General features: G+C 41.7%; 1 protein-coding gene and 1 pseudogene across 1 annotated transcript in view; both read left to right on the forward strand.

Annotated features, from left to right (window-relative positions):
- Window positions 1-15,762, forward strand: part of RARB (retinoic acid receptor beta) — a 646,552-nt gene that overhangs the window by 256,467 nt on the left and 374,323 nt on the right. The gene's annotated exons all lie outside the window — the stretch shown is intronic.
- On the forward strand, window positions 12,964-13,098 carry LOC132215961 (U2 spliceosomal RNA; annotated as a pseudogene).

Consider the following 15,762-nt stretch of genomic DNA (forward strand, 5'->3'; position numbering starts at 1 on the left):
AAGATATCAATACTATATGAAGATTAAACTCGGTGTTGCCTAAAAATAAGGTAGTGAGAATTTGGGACAGGCATCTTTAGAGCCCATCATCTCTTTCCTTTTAATAGTCTATGTTTAATATGCATAGAGACATGTTTTTTTCTAGTCCTCTAAAGCATCACTGTATAGCAAAACTTTCTATGAAAGTAAAACTGTTTTTTGCACCATTTGATATAGTAGCCACTAGCTATATGTGACTATTGAGCACTCAAAAGGTAGCCAGGGCAATGGAGTAACTGATTTTTAAAATTTAATTGATTTTAATTTAAATAGATTCATTTGGCTAGTGACTACCATATTGAACATTCTCGACATTCTTATTCATATCATTTCTCTTCTCTTGGGAATCGTAGAAACAATCCCTGTTATCCAGACATCTAAATTTTAGGAAACGTAAACATAATTCACTAGCTGAAAAAACAGAGGTAAGGCTAGAATGACAAACATTAGCCACTGCTACAAATGATTCTTGATGTCAAAGTGTTGTACTCAACGCTTCAAGGATAGATTGACCCACACTGGGATTCTCACCTGAACAATTGGGCATAAAGTAAGACAGCCAGGAAAGCCAGAAACACATTGATTTCAGTGAGAAGATAAAGCTAAATGGTAGAAAAAAAGAGAGCAAATACTTTTTTAAAAGCAAGTAGTGTATTAAGTCATTTTTTTTTTGAGACAGGCAGTGTATGAAGCACATATTACAGGAAATAAAATAGAAAAAGTAGACAGTAGAACCATAAGGACATATCAATCTGGGGCCATTTTCCAAGGGGAAGAACTTAATTTAGGGCCAACTTCAGAGGTTGTCCCAGTATCATGGACAATGTTCATAATGTTAAAACTAGTTCAACAAGAAAAACCTTAAGTTGTATTTGAAAAATTCCTATTGTGAAGGCAGCAAAGCATAAAATTGTAACTGTTTTATAAAAAATATTGAAGAAAAGTCTTGGCATTTGGAGCTGCATGATCAATACTTAGCAAAAGCTTAGCCACGGACACCTGTGGATAAGCTAGTTTCTTTATTTTTGCTTTTATTTAAAAAAGAAGAGAGAAAAAAATCTTAGATTTAATAGAAAGAATGATTGTATAAAAATCCATATGTGGTCCCTGTTTGAATGGGTTTATGGCTTACTGTGAAAACTTCCCTTTGCTTTTAACCGTAAATAGAACCTCTATTTTGTGTTTTGATAAATATAATTCATAGAGCCTGTTGGATCAGTTTGTTTCATAAATTGCTGAATATCTAGATTATTAGATTATTGCTTTAAAATATAAGGCATGACTAATTAAAGGGCCATAGAAGACCACCATGGAAGCAGCAGCACAAAGCTGAATATAGTATGTGCCTCAGATTCCCAAGTAACAGTACCTATGATGGGCAGTGTGCTGAAGTAGGAAGAGAAGATGGTTTTATAGATGTAGAAGTACTTGGATTTCAGTACTGAAGGTTGGAGAGAGTTTGGGGATGAAGAGTGAGTGTCTGGAAGAACCATCGCTGGCTTGAAGTTTGGGTTCAGGGAATGCTGTGGAAAGCATTAGTGGTGTTTTTATTGGGTAGTTCAATTGGGAAATAGAGTGATAGATATTCAGCAAGCGAGGTTGGGCTGAGATTGCTAATGGCGTTGAATACCAAGCTAATTTGCTGAGAGCACAAAAGAGCCAGAGATTTCATTGCACTTAAATGTTGGAAAAGAAAAAAAGTGTTAAGCAAGGAGCAGCTGACAGATTTTCAAACTGTAATCATTGAGGTGCTCAAATATTGCTTTCAGATAAAGGTGCATTAGTCTCAGGATATTTAATGTAGGCTAAAAGCTCTATTATTTTCTTCAAACACTGAATATTTTTTACCATTTTAAAAGATGTTTTACCATAACTGTAGTATTTAAAAGAATGGGCTTACATAGCCAAAGAAAACATGCTTTAAGAACTTAAAATTCAAGGAATACTTATAATTTCTTATTTTTTGCATAAGCTATAGCTTGATATTGTAAGATACGTTTTCTGTTTCAGTAATGAAATGAGTAAAGAATGTAATTTCTGTCTCCTCCCTACCTTTAAAGCTTGGTAATGCTGAAATTCCGGAATATTAGGTTATGTATATGGTGTGTTTTGGTGTTTGTTTGTTTATTAATATTTTACAGTGATTTATAGACAACCCTGTGAAATCAGTTAGATCAGATATAAAGAAACAAAAAATGTTTTGAGTAGAAAATTTTATTTTCCATGTGGATATTCAAGTTTGAAGAGCTTTATGAATTATAAATACATTCATGTTGAATGTAACTGATTCTATATTTCCAGCAGAAATTAATACCTTACAATAAGATTTACTAGACCTGTGAGTGCCTCTTAGCTGTAGCTCTGTTTATTGCCATTTCAATGACTGTGTAATAAGAAGCCATATAGTCATGTTAAGGTTCCACTGACATTTTTAAAAATAATTGGCCAAAGAATTCTTCCTTCTAATCCCAATTATTCCTGTTTTCTCAGCCCTCAGCCATGCCCTAGTGGCATAACCATTTTTGTAAGACTGAAAGGCAAAGGTTAGTTGAGTTTAAAAAAGCTGTTGCTTTTGAAAGACTAGAGCTCTCTGAATCGCCATTGTCTACACAAGAGTAAAGGTACTCAAAACATCCTTTTCAAACTTGAAATCTCATTCAGGGTGGGGCCTGGTCAGGCAACTGAAGAGATAAAAGACTATAGCAGAACAAGTCTAGAAGGCTTTGTTTTGACATCAGATGATATACCTTAGGGTTACAGGGAATTTCAGTCTTCAGAGAGCTATAGGCTTGTATTTCAACCTGTTCCCCAACATCTGGCATGGCCAAGAGTCAGGAGGTGATTGGAGATTGTTGGGGAATGCTCAGATTACAGTTGTGCATAGATAAAAGCAAACATATCTGTGAAAAAAATTGCTACAAGTTACCCATTTATATCTTGTCCCAGGCTATGATATGTCCTTTAAAAGGCAGCACCCTCGTTGTTGGTGGGATGGTATTTTTGTTGTTGTTGTTGTTTAAGAAAATTCTTCCAGTTTGTAGGTTAAACATTGATTCAAATAGGACCACTCATTCAGTTCCTTCTCCTGGTTCGTTACATCAAGATGCACACTATACTGTGAAACAGACAAATATTTAACTTGTATATTTGTCTTACCCTTTCTGTTTAAGCTTTCAGCCCAGGTTCTAATTAACACATGAGTCCTCATTCTTGATAGATTTAAACATGAAGGGACATTGAAAAACAATATTCATTTCTAAGAAAAGAAAATCAAGGTGGCTGTTCAAGATTATCTCATGTTATTACAGTTATTATCAATTATCTGGCGGAAATGTCAGCATAGATAATGTTTCTACATAAATCACTGCACTATTTTTAACTCAGCCCATATACAGTATAAGCAAAAAAAAAACAAACCCACTCTATTAATTTCAACCTTGAGAAATTAAGTATTAGAATTACTAATTAATAAGAGTCCTATATTCAAAACATTTGTCTCTTTTATCATATAAGATGTGGTTCTTTAGTTCAAAAACACTGTGGACTAAAGTCCATAGCATCAGGCAAGAAACTGATAAATGTTCTCAAAGATACTTGCTTTTCTCTGGATAACTGTTGATACTGACAAATATACATTCTGAATTTAATATACTAGATATGTAAAGATGGTATGAATAGAATCAATTCTAGGTTCTTTGGGTTTGTTTTTAGCCTGGTGGTTTTTGAAGAAGCACCCAACCTATTTGTTTGGACCCATTCGTTTACTTCCCAGGTGGCCACTCAAGGGTAGAAAGATCTGCCAATTTTAGAGACTCTTATCCATTGAAATCTGCTTCCCATTGTCTGGGAGGAGCTAAAAGCCTTAGGACAGATTTAGCCATTCAAATAGAGTCAAAGGGCTATCATTTCAATCTTGTGGTGTAACTTGTCCCCTCCCTATCCCAATTTAGATGTTTACCAGTTTAAACATGAGTGGTTTCCTATACTTTTGTATTCCAAGTAGAACTTACAAAAATAAATATTTTCCTAGTAGGGGAGCTTTCTACTTCTAGGAATCCTAAAGTCAGCTCTTTTCTAAGAGATATTTTTTATAAAATAAAGTTACTCTTATAATAAATGAAATGCCTCCTTCACTTTCTGCAAATAGCATAGTGACATGAAAGCCAGGTGAGTGGGATATACATATATTTGGGTTGTAAGATTGGGCACTGGAAATATTAACAGTTCTGATGAGGTCCGCATACAGAATTCTCTTAGCCTTGCCACTCCAAGTGTAGTCTGAGGACCAGCTGCATTGGCCTCACCTGGGAGCTTGTTTGAAATGCAGAATCTCTGGCCCCAGAACTCCTGGATTGAAACTGGACAACCAGTGGGTCCGGGCTGCCTGTCACTACTTCAGCAGAGACAGGATTGAGTCATATATGAGTGTTTATTCCAAAAATGCCAGCAGTATGGGAGAGCAGCAGATCATCCACAAAAATCTGCTCTCCACTCTCCCTCCCGCAATACACCAGCTATTTATATTGGGTAGAAGGACAAAGATGGGGAAGTAGGAAAAAGGAATAAGAATGGGTATGCGAAGTGGATATAGTAGTTACAATTTACAGGCAATGTGGGCTGGAGGTTTGCAAAGGGCTGGCACCCCTGATTTCTGCAACAAGGTTGTTAATCTTTTCATGATAATAGGTAGCTCCAGGATGGGGAGGATGGGCCAAATTTCCAGGTGAGCTTCAGGTCCTGTGTGCAACTCCCAGCCAGGTTAGAATGTGCTTTCTTTCATCAGAACAAAACAGTCATGGTTAACAGAGCATGATTAATATTTCTTATAATTATAGCTGGTCCCCAATATTCTATTTCGGCCCCAGACAGGATCAGAATCTGCATTTTAACAAGATCCCCAAGTGGCTGGAATGTATATTGAAGTTTGAGAAGTCCTGCCCTATCGCTTTATAAACTATGCCCAATACCAGCTCATTTATCCCTCACAATAATACTATGAGGCAAAGCTACGATCTCTATGCCCTCATCTCTCTCACTGGAATCCTCTTTCAATGCAATAAACTACTGCTACTAATTTTTTTAAAAAACAGGCCCATCAGTGGCATGTCTGAGTTACATATATTTACCATCAGCGTTAGCTTTTTAAGGAAAGGTAACTTTGGGTTAACAGGCAAATGGTGTTTCTGCTTCTTGAGAGGGAATCCTGCCTCAGAGAGAACCTACAGGAACCAAGAGCAGAGCACAACAGTCAGCAAATAAGCTGCAATCCATAGCTGGCTGGTGTGTGCTTTATCTCATGACCTGTAGTCCAGACGAGGGAGAAAATGGGGCCACAGAGGAACTATAGTTGCTTAGTAAACAAATCCAGACTATCTCCATGTCTAGGCCTTTGCGGCATGAGTGGATCCAACCTCAGAGAAATGATAGCTACATGAAATATATATGACTTTTTAAAAATGTCATATCAGTGATATGAATCTTCTAGACCAGTGGTTCTCAACCTGTGGGTCGCGACCCCTTTGGGGGTCGAACGACCCTTTCACAGAAAACATATATAATTACATATTGTTTTTGTGATTAATCACTATGCTTTAATTATGTTCAATTTGTAACAATGAAATTAGGGGTCACCACAACATGAGGAACTGTATTAAAGGGTCGTAGCATTAGGAAGGTTGAGAACCACCGTTTTAGACTGTTTTGGTAAGAGGAATTCATGCTGAGGCAGGCAGAGAAGTTGAATTTTTAACTGGGGGGCATTTATTCTGAGCAGAAGTTAGCCTGGAGTATCCACTAATACTTGCTAAGTAGTCTCTTGCCAGGGAATTCCTTGCTTACTGTGCCATTGTGGAATCTGTACTTACATGTGCTCTCCCAACTCACCTAGCAGTCTGGTAGAGGTTATAATTTAGCTAGCAGCTGCTAACACACTGAAGCAAATTGAAAGAGGCAGCTACTAAGTTTCTCTGACAGTGAGGGATGATGAGGAAAGGGGCATTACGGAGGCACTTAAAAAATTGTATTTCCTATGTAAATCCCAAGGAGATTTTTCTTCAACATTACTAATTCCCTCTAGTATACAATTTTGCCAAGCTGTGTAATGTAGTTTGGCCTAGTACAGTGATGGCGAACCATTGACACGCGAACTCATTTTTTGGGTTGATTTTTCTTTGTTAAATGGCATTTAAATATATAAAATAAATATCATAAATATGTCTTTGTTTTACTATGGTTGCAAATATCAAAAACTTTCTAGATGAAGGTCAATACCACCTGACACAATCCATAATGAGGCTGCCTGGATGGGGAGGCTCCCAAAGGTGTGTGTCACACCAGCTCAGTATCACCTGGGTATCCTAATCAGGGCACTGTGCTCCTTGGCCTGTCTCCTTAACCCAGAAATGCCCACAGAATGCCTTGTTAGGCTCTGTAGGTCTTTTCCCTTTCCTCTATTATAATCTGAGCAACCCAGAATTGTCCCACCTTTATTTTATTACTAGAGGCCTGGTGCACAAAAATTTGTGCACTAGGGGGGTCCCTCAGCCCGGCCTATGCCCTCTTGCAGTCTGGGACCCCTCAGAGGATGTCCACCTGCTGGCTTAGGACCGCTCCCTGGGGGAACAGGCCCAAGCTGGCAGTCAGACATCCCTCTGGCAGCCCGGCAGCCCTTGGGGGATGTCCACTTGCCAGCGGGGAGCAGGCCTAAGATGCAGTCGGACATCCTTAGCACTGCTGAGGAGTTGGGAGAGGCTCCCACCACCACCGCTGTACTGGCAGCCGTCAGCCTGGCTTGTGGCTGAGCAGAGCTCCCCCTGTGGGAGCGCACTGACCACCAGGGGGCAGCTCCTGCATTGAGCATCTGCCCCCTGGTGGTCACTGTGTGTCATAGTGACCAGTCATTCCCAGTTATTCTGCTGTTAGGGTCAGTTTGCATATTGCCCTTTTATTATATAGGATAGAGGCTTGAAGAATGGGTGGGGGGCGGCTGGTTTGACTTGAAGGGTGTCCCGGATCAGTGTGGGGGTCTGACTTGGGTGCCTGGCCAGCCTGGGTGAAGGGCTGATGGGTGTTTGCAGCTGGTCACACCCCCTTCAGGGTGGGTGTCCCCACTGGGGTGCCTGGCCAGCCTGGGTGAGGGGCTGTGATGGCTGTTTTCAGGCTGGTCAAGCCCTCCACAGTGGGGACCCTCACCCCATGGAGGTTTGGCCAGCCTGGGTGAGGGGCTGATGGCTGTTTTCAGGCTGGCCAAGCGCCCCCGGCGATGGAAGCTCCCAGCCTCTCCTCTTTTCTTTTTTTTTAAATTCTGGGATTTATTTACCTTCTATAATTGAAACTTGGTAGCCTGGGTGGGCAGGAGGGAAGCTTGGCTTCCTCCATTGCCAGGGGCAATCCACTCCTTCTCACTTCAGCTCTGTGGCAGGGCTGGCTGAAAACAGGTATCTGGGGTTTATTTACCTTCTATAATTGAAACTTTGTTGCTTTGAGTGAAGCTCAGAGCTGGCCGCGGCAGCTGGGAAGCTTGGCTTCTTCCATCATTGGGGCAACCAAGCCTCCTGCTTGCTCCAGCTCTGTGGCTGCCGGCCGCCATCTTGGTTGGGTTAATTTGCATATAGTCGCTCTGATTGGCTGGTGGGCATGGCTTAATGCATAGCAAAGGTACAGTCAATTTGCATGTTTGTCTTTTATTAGTGTAGATTATTATTTTTTAATCCTCACCCGAGGATATTTTTTCCATTGATTTTTAAAGAGAGTGGAAGATAGAGAGAAAGACAGAGAGAAACATCAATGTGAGATAAACACATTGACTGGATGCCTCCTGCATGAGCCTTCCACCCCCCTCACCACCACCACCACCAGGGTCCAGACCAGGGAGGAGCCTGAAACTGAGGTTTGTGCCCTTGGCAGGAATTGAACCCGGGAGTCTTTGGTCCACAGTCTGACACTGTATCCACTGAGCCAAACCCGTTAGGGCAGAACTGTCCCACCTTTAGCACTAGGTAACTGTATACCAGCAGTATAACTCAGTGGATGAGTTTACCCACATTGGAATTGGACTTTCTAGCTTGAGATGCTGCCCTGGCCCTTGGAATTATATGACTTTAACATCTTCTTTGGGGCTTCAATTTTATGATCTATTAAATGGGCTATTGTGAGACTGGAGGTAATACATATAAGGTGCCTGGTACACAGCCTGATACTAAAGCGGGTGGGCGGGAGCACAGTGCCTAAAGCACAGTAGTCAACCTAGAACTGTTTATTTCCTTTACCTTCAGCTCTAAATGGGAGAAATCACACTAGCTCACATTCTCTGAAAGATATTTATAACTTTACATCAGCCAAGGGTCCCAGAAAAAAATTTTTTACTGTAGGAACAATTTGTTCTCCTCTTTACCTATCTACCTAGGTAGAATCACCAGTCACTAACAACCTGCAGTTTACACATTCAGCAAAATTTGTTGAGCAACTACTTGAGCAAGGTTTCTGGTCTCAAGGATTAGATTATTTGCAGAGATGATTTAACTTAAATATCTGGAAAGCTAATATAAAGTAGAATCTTGTGGGGGACTTAAAAATGGTACAGACCAAATACAATATGGATCCAGAATCAGTAAAAGAGGCTTCTCGAAGAAAGTGGTATTTGACTTGGGAATTGAATGGTGCATTAGGATTTCAACCAAAGCAATTGGGAAGGGTGTTTTAGGTGAAAGAAGGAAAGCAAGCCAGCCTTAGCTGGCAAGAAGGTAAGGGGAAATGCTTGGAAGGCATCTAGTGGCCTAGTTTGATTTCCTCATTTGACTGAAAAAGGGAGTTTCCTGACTATAGGGAAAGATTTGAATGTATCCTTGGAAGGAGAGCATTCTCAGCTTTGCTTCTTCAACTTCCTGAGACTTTATGGTTATATGAGAAATGGCAATCAAGCCTTAGGGGATCACCTTCCCTTTCTCTCCTGCCTCCATCACTGTCAAAGCTGGATGCTCTAGATTGTAACATCAGCAGTAAGGTCTTAGGTCCTTGGTTATTATCTACACACTAGAGGCCTGGTGCATGAAAATTCATGCACTGGAAGGGGGGGGGGGGTCCCTAAGCCTGGCCTGCCCCCTCTCACAGTCCGGGATTCCTCAGGGGCGGGAGGCGACCTGGTGATCAGGGGAAGGCGATGCCCCATCGCACCTCTGCTGCTGCCACTGCTGGCAGTGCAAGCCTTGGCCGGCCTTGGTTACCTGAGCCTCGGGCGGCTCTGGGCGGCTGGGCAGCCACCATCCGAGGCTTGCCTGTGCCTCGGGCCAGCCCTGGGTGGTTGGGGGGCTGAGGACACTGGGGTACTCCGGAGGCAGGAGTGTGGCAAGGCTGGGCGCACCTGCCACCCCAGCGGGGCTGAGGGGGCTGGGCACTACCATCTTGTGGCTGTGGGCACCACCATCTTTGAGGGTGGGGCAGTCAGTTAGCATATTCCCTCTTTATTGGCTATGGGTGCTGCCATCTTCGTGACAGTGTGAGGGTAAATTAGCATATTCCCTCTTTATTAGCTAGGATGTGACCTCACTTGGAGACCATTCAGATAAATGATGGCTTCCCCCTTGGAATGTAGGGGAGAGGTTACCAACCTCTGGGTGAAAAGAGACCAAGAATCTTTTCCTAGAATCTTGAGAGAAAAGCATTGGGAAGCGGTTTTAGAGTGGGACTAGGGATAGGTATGATAAGTAAAACAGTTCCCAAAGTGTGGAGTGGTAAGGAGAGGAGAAGGTGATCAGCAATGAATAGACACCAAAGTTCTCTGGTTAAAGAATTCAGATAAAATCTACATTACACATTTTAAAATGGAGGGGGTGCAATGTAATATAGCAAGCTCCAAAAAGGAAAAGTTCCAATGACTAAGTTGACCCTTCAGATAATATCTGAGTTCCTGGCAGGGTGCCATATGCTAAACATGCTTATCTCAACTGATATAATCATCAGCTTTTTCATTGATAAGTAACACCATTTTCAGCCTTACCAATAGCCTGGCCTTGTATATTAAACTAGAGGCCCGGTGCACGAAATTCGTGCATGGGGGGGGGGGGGGAGAGGGGCGGGTATGTGTCCCTCAGCCCAGCCTGCACCCTCTCCAATCCAGGACCACTCAGGGGATGTCTGACTGCTGGCAGTCGGACATCCCTCTCGCAATCCGGGACCTCTAGCTCCTAACTGCTCACCTGCCTGCCTGCCTGTTCACCCCTAACCACTCTGCCTGCCAGCCTGATTGCCCCTAACCACTCTCCCCTGCCAGCCTGATTGCCCCTAACCGCCTCTGCCTCGGCTCCTGCCACTGTGGCTTTGTCCGAATGACGTCTGGAAGACGTCCGGTCTATCTGGTCTAATTAGCATATTACCCTTTTATTAGTATAGATATCTCATATGCATTTGTAGCCAGTAAAGCTAGAATGTGGTTCCCGGTCAATATGAGCATGTGGTCAGGCCTTTCAAGGCTATATAGGTCAATCAACAATAAATTAAACCAATGGAGGGATTTTGGTGGGGTGATAGGACTCAGGACTCTGCTCACCCTTCATTTACCTTGTCCGATTAGCACTTTGGCATATAGTGTGCCTAACCTAGGGATATACCATTTTGGAATACAAAATAATTAGATGTTGTGTGGCTTTTGTCCTTGCACCTAAGATGATGGGAGTTCTGCTATTAGCGGTGGATGATCCAGAAGCTACCCCCAAAGGCCCTTTTGTGGCTAGATTATCTCAGTATATAATTTATATGTTCGGTTGCTTTATTGGCTTCCTGTAAAGCAAACTATCGACAATAAAATTGCTATTTTTGTCTTACCAGCCACCACATGGTCTTTGCTCCTCTGCGTTTAATGGCCACATGCTCTCCTCTTCCCACTGCTTTGCTGTTCCCCTGACAAACAGCCACAGCCCACGAGGATCCCAGAATAACGTCTAATCTTTACCAGCAAACTGTCTATCCTGCTGACCCTGTGGAAAATGAGGAACATATTGAATATATCACGGAACAAATTAAGGGTGTGAGGCTTAATGCAGCCAAGGAAGTGATCATAATGCCATTATGTCTGGGAGCCGTGAATGATTCTTAGAACTACAGCTCACAGAGTTACTCATATTGAACATTGTAAATTTTAAAAAGAAAAAGAAAATGTACAGTTCAGCACTCACCATTTTTTAAGCTTGATCAAAGAATGAATCCTTTTCAGTCTGACTGCTCCAGTGGACACTAAGCATGAGGGAAAGACAAGTGCTGGCTTAGATTGTTCACACATCTGTCCTCTTGACTTGCCGTTGCTCTTCTTGCACCTTGACAGAGAAGTCATGACTGAGAGACATACGAATTAAACTAAAAAGGGACATTCTGAGGTCTGGAGTCAAACAGCCTGCACTCCAGTTCTGATCTTGTCTCCTGCTAGCTTTGTGACTCTAGATGAGTTTCTCAACCTCTCAAATCTTCAGTTTTCTTCTTAGTAAAAGGAGACTCAAAGAGTTAATGGAGCCCTGGCCAGTGTGGCTCAGTTGGTTGAATATTATCCCTTGCACTGAGAAGTCGCCAGTTTAATTCCAAGTCAGGGCACATTCCCAGGTTGCAGGCTGGATCCACAGTAGAAGGTATGCAGGAGGCAGCCGATCAATGTTTCTCCCTCATGTCAATGTTTCTCTATCTCTCCTTTCCTCTCTCTGTCTAAAATCAATTTAAAAGGCATATTTTTAAAAAGAGTTAATAGATGCAGAACACTCAGAACTGTCTTCTTTATAACCAGAGCTTATTATTATTATTGTAATTTGCTAACAGTCTAAAAACTACTCTCAGTCCAGATGTTTAGTGAGTTCAGGGGTGGGTAAGCTTTTCTGTAAGGAACCAGCTAGTAAATATTTTTAGCTTTGTGGGACATATATGATGTCTGTTGCAGCTGTTCAGCTCTATGGTAGAGCAGAGGGCAGCTATAGAAAATATGTAAAGAAATGGGCATGGCTGTGTTCTAATAAAGGTTTATTTATGAAACAGGCGGAACACAAGATTGGACATAGTTGGGATCCCAAATTCTTTCGGCTGCCTCAAATCTTCCTCTAAGCTGTCATGCTTACATATGGGCTTCTATGCCAGAGTATCTGCCTGTGTCACAGCCACACAGTAGAACTGCCAGAGATGTTTTTAAAAATACTAAATGCTGGGCTGTATGCTCTGATATTTTGGTTAAAGGTGAGGCTCCAGTCATTGGTGTTTTATACAAGCTCTCCAGATAATTCTAATGAGCATCGAGGATTAAGAGCCACTGAGGATAAAGTCTATTGGGACACTTGTTAAAAAAAGAAAACAGATGTCCAGACTTCTGCCTGCAAATTCTGAATCAATTCTGTCTTTGGGCCCAGGAATCTGGGTTTTTAACAATCACTTCAAGTGATTCTTACTGTTAGGCAATTTGGGGAAACTCGCCTTCCCTTCCTTACTCTCTCTATTACATATTTCTTGTCCTGTAGATTCTTCTCAACACCTAGACTGGGAGAACCATGCCAGGGCAGCCCATTGTTCTATGGAGTTTCTAGGAAAGCCATAGATGAGGCAAAGGAGATACTTCCAGAGTAGGGATGTTGAGGTTTGCTCCAGTCTAGAGAGTATGACCAACGTGTGATAATGAATTTTCCCGGGTGATTGAGTTGAAGTCATATGTCTTGTTTCCGAGATAAGAGTCCCAGTTTTTTTATTAAAGAAATATGGTTATTGTACCGAGTGGGCAGATAGTTTCAGACCAGAAAGGTTTTCTCTTTTTTTCTCAGGTAGGGAAGATAAATGGAAATATAAAGCCTGACATTGGTTTATAATTGATAGTAACTGTAAACTTGTGTGAAGACAATCTGGGAAGTCTATGAGTGGCAAAGGAAGTCATTGGCCATAACTGAAGTATGCAATCTGGTTATCTCAATTGCTTCTCAGCTTTTTGGCTAAGATCAAGTGTAGTATCTGTTCTTATCAGTTTAATGGTTATCTCTTACCTCTCATCAAAGTTTTAAAAAAAGGGAGTGTATGTGAAAATCATATCAGGCTTTGAAAATTATCATACAGTATAAATAAAGAGAGTAATGTGTATGTTGAAATCTGATACTACAAAATAATTTTGTGATGTTAACAGTCTGAAACAAAATCCTATTTACATCAGAGAGGCTCATGCTGCCATTGCCAACAGCCACATCAACCCTCTTCTCCCACCCTGACTTCCACTAAAGAGGCTAGAAAACTACACACTTTCCCAGCTTCCCCTGTAGCGTGGGCTGGTCATGTGACATAATTCTGGCCATTGAGAATTAAGCAGAAGTCTGCAGAGTCCTTTGGAGAAAGCTTGGTTGTCCTGGCAAAAGGTACACACACCCTTTTACACCCTCTCACTCTTCCTGCATTGCCTGTAGAGACCATCTGTTACCATGAGGCAGAAAGCCAACATGCTGAGACGGTAGAAAGAAGATGAGGGGACCTGGGCCATTGATCATTTCTTTGAACTGTACTCCTTTTCTGATTTGCTATGTCGCCAGACTGCTGTTTGTGTGACATTCTCAAACACTTTTATGCTTAAACCACTCAGAAATTCTGCTACATGCAGCTAAAAGAATTCCTAACTGGGGTATGTAAGCTACATGTTTATTACATAGGGTACAATGGTTAAGAGATATTCATATCCTGATATGTTGGTTGTAAGCCTTCTGAATGAGCCAGCCAGGAAGGCCCTTTGCTGACAGGTTTTAAAAGCAAAAATTGTCCTATCCATTGGCCAGAGGCAGGATTGCTTTCATTAATTGTGGGCAGAAATCTTAAAAGAAAATGCAATAGTCAAATAATAGGGCAACTACTTTGCAAAAATAGTGTTTAAATGCTCTTACAAATGACAACCTTGATGTGTTACGAAATCACTGAGTCAGTATATCTCATTGAATTAGTGAGGTTGGATCAGTGAGAGAGGCTCTTCCCAAGGTTTTGATGGCTCCCTGTACTGGATCTTTTTTTAGTTTAACTTGCAGGAGCCGTTCCTACAATATTTAATGACATGATCACTGATTACTAAGCAATAACTATGGCTGCTCTTTATTGGAAGCGGCTGATACAATGGAAAATCCAAGTGCAGACCCTGTTTAAAATGTTTCTACCTTTGTGAACATGAGCATGTTATCTAATTTCTCTTTATCTCAGTTTCCTCATGTGTGAAGTATGGATAATAATTCATTGACTCTTAGCATTACTGAAAGGTTTGAACCAAATGATTATATGCAAAAATGCCAGCAAGTAGTTGCCCAATATTTCCTTTTCTATTTTAAAGCCACAGCTTAGGTGTCTACCCTTGAACAGTTTAGCCTCTGAAAGAGAGGGGCTGTGAGATGCTTCCTTTTCCATTTAATTTTCTTCATCATCTTAACTCACTCCAAACATCTCTCTCTGTGTCTGGTCTGTCTTCGTAGCCTCTGAGTAGTAGGAAGATAGAAGATAAGAGTAAAGAATTCATTTTATTTCAAAATGCTATGGAGATGGGCTGAACCCATCTAGTGACATGGCTATCCCATCACCTCTCTTTGAACTTCATCCAGAAATAACACTCTTGAACAGGGAAGAAAAATTAATTACTACCTGTATGCATTTGGGAGCGAGGAGGGAGACACGGGAGGGGGCGGCACAGAGAGGATGATTTAGTCTGTAGGAAATACATATAGTGACATTATGGTGAAACCCCCACAAGAATAGGTTATAAAATTCTGGAAAAATGTCTCTGTTGACAATTGAGTATTGTGAAAATTACTCTAGAAATCAAATCACTCATAAAGAGGACCATTCATGTGCAGTTTGGCATCTACAATCCTTTGCAGTAATGCATGTGTATAAATGCACAACCTATAAAGTCATGTATAGCTTATAATGCGCACATATGCTGACCACAATTTTACCAGAAAATGTGTTTGTGGACAAATTACTCCTCTGAACCACTTTCATTATCTGCTAAGTGGGCTGATGCTCATACACACACCACGAAAGCTTCCTAGGAAAACAGGCCAAGTGAAGACACATCTACGGGCCCTGTTTCATGCTGGGGCTGGAACACAAACTCTAGAAGAGGAAAGACAGTCACCATCTGGCATTTACATTGTTTCTGTCTCCCACTCACCTCGCACATGCACAGTCCATATAGTTTCATTGTGCATGAATTAATGCATGTACAATGCTGTCTCTCTCTCTCTCTCTCTCTCTCTCTCTCTCTCTCTCTCTCTCTCTCCCTCCCCCTCCCTCACTCCCTCCCTCCAATGAAGAGAGTCTCTCCATTTATATGTCATTCTTTATCAGTGATTCTGTCATATGCCTCAAAATAGTAGGTCAGCCAGTTGGTGTGGCTCAGTGGTTGAGTGTCAACCTATAATCCAGAAGGTCATAGTTCAATTCCCCATCAGGGCACATGCCTGGGTTTGTGAGCTCAATCCCCAGGGTGGAGCCTGCAGGAGGCAGCTGATCAATGATTCTCTCTCATCATTGATGTTTCTATCTCTCTCTCCCTTCCTCTCTGAAATCAATATATATATATGTCAGCACACGAATGCTGTTTATAAAGGTAATAAAATTTTAAAGCCTTGACTGTATTCATGAGCATCAGAATCTTAGACCTAAAAAGTCAAGTGCCCAAACAAAGAGGCCATTTCAAGTGACAAGCAGAGGTGCCCGCCTGGAGCTGGTTTCAGGAAGCAGGGGGCT

This window comes from Myotis daubentonii, chromosome 14 (genome assembly GCF_963259705.1).
Source record: "Myotis daubentonii chromosome 14, mMyoDau2.1, whole genome shotgun sequence".
NCBI classification, from domain to species: Eukaryota; Metazoa; Chordata; class Mammalia; order Chiroptera; family Vespertilionidae; genus Myotis; species Myotis daubentonii.